This window comes from Phocoena sinus, chromosome 13 (genome assembly GCF_008692025.1).
Source record: "Phocoena sinus isolate mPhoSin1 chromosome 13, mPhoSin1.pri, whole genome shotgun sequence".
In the NCBI taxonomy this organism is placed as follows: Eukaryota; Metazoa; Chordata; class Mammalia; order Artiodactyla; family Phocoenidae; genus Phocoena; species Phocoena sinus.
In genome coordinates this window covers 2,911,738-2,918,918 of record NC_045775.1, presented here as the reverse complement: position 1 = coordinate 2,918,918, position 7,181 = coordinate 2,911,738, and the positions used below count along the sequence as shown (strand labels likewise).

At 35.6% G+C, this 7,181-nt stretch overlaps 1 pseudogene; it reads right to left on the bottom strand.

Moving 5' to 3' along the window:
* Nucleotides 1-5,773: 5,773 nt before the first annotated feature.
* Nucleotides 5,774-6,894, bottom strand: LOC116764368 (annotated as a pseudogene).
* Nucleotides 6,895-7,181: the final 287 nt, after the last annotated feature.

The following is a 7,181-nucleotide window of genomic DNA, read 5'->3' as shown; positions in this document are numbered from 1 at the left end:
CAGTAGTTTTCACTCTAAAGTGAGACCACATTCAGCCTCCAGCAATTCCTCAAAATTAAAGTGAAGTGTTTCTACCAGTTCATGGCTTTAGCAATTCCTGCTCCTGATAAAATAATCTCTGATGAGATTCTCTATATTCACATGTCTGTCCAAATTTCAAGATAACTGTTTGCCCTGTGACCCCATTTCCCTGATAGATCTGTTGACTGAACAAAAAAAAAAGCACAATGTGAGAGATGTGTGTTAAGTTTTACACGAGGCAAAATGAGGACTATAGCCCAGGAGACAGCATCTCAGATAGTTCTGAGGAATAGCTCCAAAGAGGTAATAGGGGAAGTCAGTATATATATGATTTTGGTGAAGGTGGTGCATGCAATGAAGCACACATCTCAGTAGAAAGTTGCTACAAGGAATAGATGTCTCCATTAATGACTTTAGTGCTTTTCTAGATATGAGAAGATGCAAGAAATTGGGCTTATAAAATCTGAAAATATCTAACTATCTGAAGACCTGTTTTGCCAGTTTTTCCCAGAGCACAGATGCCTCATTTCTGATCTCAGCCCTGAACTCCTTTCAGGGTATGTTAAAGGTCAGAGATTGCAGTGGCTAGTGACTCAACCCTTGTAGAGGCAGATGGCAAGCAACATTGTTTAGTTGCCAGGTCCAAAAAATTAATGGATTTTCATTTTTTTCAGCTTCTTTTCTTGTTGTACTGAAAAGAGTGAAGACTATCAAGCTCTATATGTGTTAGAGACAACTCTACTTTGATTTATTTTAAACTCTTCAAAAACTAAGCAAAATTGAGGTCATTTTGTTATATGTTACTGTAGCTTCAAAGCCCTACTTCTAGCTTTCTTGAGCTGTTTATATTTTAAATAAACAATTAGGCCATCTGCAAATAAAGAGTTTTACTTCTCTCCTTTCACTCTATATCCCTTTTCTTTTTCTTGCCTTGTTGCCCTTGCTACATACAACCTCCAGTGCAATATTGATTGGAAGTTAATTATATTCATTGATTTATGAATGATAAATCAACTGTGCATTCCTGGGATAAATCTCAGTGTCATTTTATATATTGTTGGATTTATATATTGTTTAATTTTCTAAAATTTGTTTTAGAATTATTGCATCTATGTTTGTAACATAGATGGTCCGTTGTTTCATTTGGTTTTTCTTTCTCGTCCTTCTCTTTGCCAGTTTGGTATTTGATTAAAGCTGGCCTTAAAAATGCATTGGGAAGCATCTTCACTTCTTCCATTTGCTAGAAATATTTGTGTAGGTTGGTATTATTTCTTCCTTAACTGTTCGGTAGAACTAACAGTGATGGCATGTGAGCATGTAGTTTTCTTCATAGAAGACTTTTTAAGTAAAAATTCAATTCAACTTCTTTATTAACTATAAGGTATTCAGGTTTTCTATTTTTCTTGAGTGAATTTTAGCAGCTCATGTTTTTAAGAAATGTGTCTATTCCTTTCAAGTTATCATATTGATTGTTAAAATTTTGTTCAGAATATCCTTTTAATTATCCTTTAATTGTCCATAAGATGTACATTGATGTCATCTCTCCACTTCCTGCTATTGATAATTTGTGTCTTCCTTCTCTTTTTTTCTGGTCAGTCTTGCTAGAGATTTTTCGGTAATATTGATCTTCTCAATGAGCCAATTTTTTTCATTGAGTTTTGCTATTTTTTTCTGTTTGCAAAGTTATTGATTTCTCCTGTGATCCTTATTATTTCCTTTATTCTGCTTGGTTTTGATTTTCTTTGACCTTTTTTCCTAGTTTCTTGAAGTCCAATGTATGCTTATTGGATTGATATATTTCTTATATTCTAAAATAGTCATTTAGTGTTATAAATATCCCTCTAAATATTGCTTTATCAACATGCCACAAATGTTGATGTGATATGTTTTCAATTTCATTCAATTCACAATCTTTATAATATTCTCTTTGATTTCTTTGTTGACCCGTGGAGTTATTTAACAGTGTTGTTTTCCAAATTTGGGGGATAACAAGGTATCATATTGTTACTGAATTCTGACAATCAAATGTATTCACTGAATATACTTTTGTATGAATTAAGTTTTCTACAGCCCAGGAAATAATCTATCTTAATAAATGTCTCACATACACATGAAAAGAATATATGCTTTGCTATTATTGAATGGAATGTTCTATAAATCAGTTAGGTCAAATTATTTGATGGAGTTGAGTCATTCATTATTTTTTATCAATTTTTTGACTAACTGTTACATCAGTAGTTAAGAGGGGTGCTGAAATCTCCTGCTATAAATTTGCAGTTGTCTATTTCTTCTTGCAGTTGCATTGGTTTTTGCTTCATGTATTTTGAAGCTCTGTAATTAAGTTCACAAATGTTTAAGGATATTATTTTCTCTTGATGAATTGACACACTTGTCATTATGAAATGACTTCTACACCTCTGAAAAATTATTTGATCTGAAATTGACAAATATTAACATTGTCCTTCCAGCTTTTTTTTTGAATACTGTTAGTGTGTTATATTTTTTCCCATCCAATTTCATTTAACCTATTAGTATAATTATAATATAGTACAATTCTCGTAAGCAGCATGAAGTCAAGTCTTGCTTTATTATCCAAACTGATGATTTCTGACTTTTAATTGAAGTATTTAGTCCCATTATATTCATGTAATGGTTGCTGTAGTTAGATTTAAATTCTGCTATATTCCTATTTTTTAAATTTCTATTCTTTGTTTCCTTTTTCCTCTTTTTGGATCTTTTTACAATTTTCTTCTCTTTTGTTAGCTTTCCGTCTATATGACTTTTAGTATGTTAGTGTGCACATTATAACCTCTTGTTGACAGTTTTTTGCTCTAGTATTCAGGCATAAACCTGGAGGTCAGGAATTGGAGACAGTCAGAGTGACACACAAAGGACTATGTTCAAATCCATGTGTCCTTTTTGCCCAACATCCGGTTCCTCAGAACAAATATGTGCATGTGGATGGGCTTCTCCCTGAAGGTCATGAGGTCACATGTACATAAGCATTGATGGTCAGCCTACTCTTCCCACAGTTCCAGATATCCCCTGAAACTTATGAGCCATTGTTTAACAAAATTGAGTTAAATTGTATAGAGGTCCTGGGAAAACACACCTTTAAGGCACAAGATTTTCCTCAAATAGCCTCCTAAAGAATCATTTTACAGAATATATGCCCTGTATGTTCTGAATACAGAATCTAAAAATAGTGATAATATTTAGCATTATCAGGCTCACATGACCACCAAACATTCTATTAAATGTGGAATTACATTGCTATTTAGAAAAGCGAATCACAGTTCACAGGAGTTAAGTTAGAAGCAAGCTAGTTTCATGTCATGCAAGAGGATAACAGTTTATAAAGTGGCCATTGGGGTGTATCAGGAAATGCCAAAATTATCAGAAAGATCTTCCATTTCAATATATCTGTGGACTTTGCTTGATTCTCTTTACAAATAAGAAACATTGTCTACCTTTGTAAAAGGCATCAACAACAAGACAATCACTTTAAAATTCAATTCTATGCAGGTGTGGAACAGAAAAAAAAAAAATTCTTCAGGAATACACGTGCCTAAAATTTGACATGTTAATACTTCTGTGGGAATGCATTTTCAATATTTTTTTCATAAAGAAGTAATCTCTACACTATAACAACTAATATCTGAGGTGATAACTGTGGAAGAGAAAACTGGGTAATTTTTTAAATAATTCGACCCTTAAAATCCATGCTGTGGAAGGCTCAAATTATCTAAATTGGCTGTCATGGAAACCAGTAATCAATTTAGGTAGCCATCTCCACTGACAAAGGAAGTTTATAGCTTCGGGACAATCATCTATGCAATTTTAGCCAACTCCAGCTCCTCCCCCACCACACGTACTACACACATCCACATTCCCAATTCCCTTCCTATTTTCTAGCAAATGACCTCGATATTTAGGGTAGGGGAGAAATAGATGCTGGAATTCACACAGATTGACTATTTTTGCCTGCATTCAGAGACATGGCCTGAAAATTGATTTAAAGGGTAAGGAACTGATTATCAAACTCCCACTGCAGGCCACTGAACCTGGACTTTGCTTTTTAAAATAAAAGGTGAATATGCAACATTACACAGCACATGGGAGAGTTCATTTCAGTTCAATTTTTGTAATTAGAAATTCAAATTTCTATTCAGTGAAAAATTTAAAAAGCTGTCAAACACAAATTTTGTAAATTTCCAAAGAGAGGAAAAGTAAACATAATCGTATAGAGGTAGGGTAACCACTTTCTATTAGCACACCTCTTTTTGATACAATGTTTATTTAAACATTGTCCTTGTGTCAGTCTCTTGGTTGCAACCAAATAATTCATCTGTGTTCTCTTTAAAACGGTATTGAAAATACATAACACTTTATTAGGATACTGTTAAATGGCATCTGAGAGATTAAAATTCTATGCTTTTGTTTGTTGTAGTGATTCTCTATGGAACTAATTAGGGGAAACTTTGGATTTTTTATGGTTTTCCCAAACTGTGTATATATATATATATATATATATATATATATATATATATATATATATATATATCCTCAAGTGGAATTTACAAGCAATTCAAAACTGTCTGAGTTGTAAGAACTTTACATTTCAGCTTTTAAATATATAAGTAGTCTGATAAAAAGTATAATGTATTTAGATGTTAAATAGGCACAAGTGAAATTTGAGGCTGAATGAAAATATAGATAAAGTGTTGAATTGAAACTTTCATGAGAAAGGGTGTCCTGGGTGAAGGTAAAGTTATATCTGCAATTGATCGATTCCTTTTTCCTCATTGTATGGATGCATGGAAAAATTGGACAATAGGATGTAAGTTTCTTGACAGCTTTATTTATTTATTTATTTGTTTTAACTACAATAATAAAAAACCAGGGTGTTTATTTTTTCTCCAAATTTCTGGTTTAATAAGGACTTGTTTATTTTGAGGAAAAAAGGTCCCAAACATCAGGCTATTCACAAAAATAACCCACAGTATCAACTTTAGAAAACAAATCTTAAGACTATTATACTAATTATTTTTCTAGAGGATCCATTTGACATGCCAACTCTCATTCACAAAAATACATTGTTACATTTGTGTTGAACAGCCCCACACAGCACTCATGTGGGGTATAACCCACATACCTCTAATTCAAAGCTGCTCTCAGGTGCTACTCAACTAATGAGACTGCCTTTGTAGTTAGGGAAGCAGCTACTGAACTCATACATACAACCTTTTTATTGTTAAGTCATAAAGAAGTATCAAAATTAAAAGCAAAAATTACAGGGTAAGACTTAACATAACTACTAGGAGCATCAAAGGAAGTGAAAATGGGACTAGGCACAGGGCAATGTGAATTAATGAACATGGGAAGGACAAGGATGGGGACAACAGTGAGCATGTGCTGAAGATACTAGGGGAGAGGATCTGGTGAAAATTTTGATCGTAGACAAGTGCCTAGGTAAAGAAATAATAGGACAAGGTTTCTAAACCCCACTATGTGCCTAAGAGTCATCCTCGGGCTTCCCTGGTGGCGCAGTGGTTGAGAGTCCACCTGACAATGCAGGGGACACGGGTTCATGCCCCGTTCTGGGAAGATCCCACATGTCACAGAGCGGCTAGGCCCGTGAGCCATGGCCACTGAGCTTGCATGTCTGGAGCCTGTGCTCCGCAATGGGAGAGGCCACAACAGTGAAAGGCTCACATACCGCAAAAAAAAAAAAAAAAAAAAAAAAAAGAGTCATCCTCGCCATTGGCGCTGTCTCTGTCATCCTCTCCTTCCTCAGCCTCTTTTTCATCAGCCTTGATCAACTCCAGCTGGTCATCCCCCCATCTTCATTATCATCATCATCCAGTAGGTCCCCCTTCTCAGCAGAGTGATCTGCACCCCCTCAGACTCCATCTTCACATTAGTCTCATCTTTCTTCAGGGAGCTGCTGCTCTGCTCCTCTTCTGACTTATCATTCTTCATCTCTACTCCTTGTTTGCTCTGTTCCTTCTCGATTTTTTCCAGGCTTTCCAGTAGAGAATCCACTTTTTGTTTTATCTGGGTCAATTACTTCTTAATGGTCTGAAGGTCATCACCTTTCAACTTTCCAGACTTAGAAGAAGATCCCCGCTGTCCACTCTTAGAATTGAAGCCACTTTTTCCCCTTTGTGAGGTGTTTCTTGATACACGCTGGCCTTTTGAGGGCACTACAGCCCGAGCAATAGGAGGAGGAGGAGGAACACATGCTGGGTAACAGTACATCCTGTAATAATAATCCCGTTGAAAGTCATAATCCAAGTCAAAAGAGGAGCTGAGTAGAGGGGACGGAGAAGGGTGTTCTGGTACTCATCCATATTATCTCCACTGCAGATCGTTTCACACCTGAGTTTCCTCGGTTCACTTTTGGCTCTGTGGCCAGATTAATATCTAAAACCTGGCCATCAATCATTCTGCCATCCTCTCCTGCCACAGCAGCCCAAGCATTTCTCTCATTAACATACTGAACGAAGGCAACACCCTTATGAACAGAGCAACCCACGATTTTGCCATATTTTGAGAAGATTACCTCCACATCAGATTTCTTGACCACAAGAGTATTGAGATTCCCAATGAATACAAGAGAGTTCATGGAGCAAGGATGGTAACATTGTTGGTAACATTGCTGGCCATTGTCTTTGATGGTAAGGTGCCTCACAAAGCTGAAAAATGTAGCTGAAGATCAAAGAAATCTCACTCAAGCAAGTTCCACTAATTTATATATTTAAAGTGATTTGTAACTGGGGGGGGGGAAGGGAGAAGAGATTCGATTCTGAATCTCCTACTCCTGAGATCTACGCGGAGAAGCCGACTGCTGCTCGAGGTCCGCAACGCAGCCGCAACTGCTCAGCCTTCGCCTCTTCACAAAATCGACAGCTTTATTTTTTATCTATAATTTTCTAGGTAAATTCTGTAAATTTTGTAAAAGATGTGAATATAAAATTTTTATCTATCAATATAGAAAAATGGAAATTTAATCAGACCAACTTACATCCTATAAATGGAGGATGTAAATACTAAAATCATAGGACATATTATGTATTTTAAGTTAGTATTAACTTTGGCATCATATTTCCTGGAGACCAAGAAAAAAATGATCATGTGCACAGTTATGCTGTTCCTAC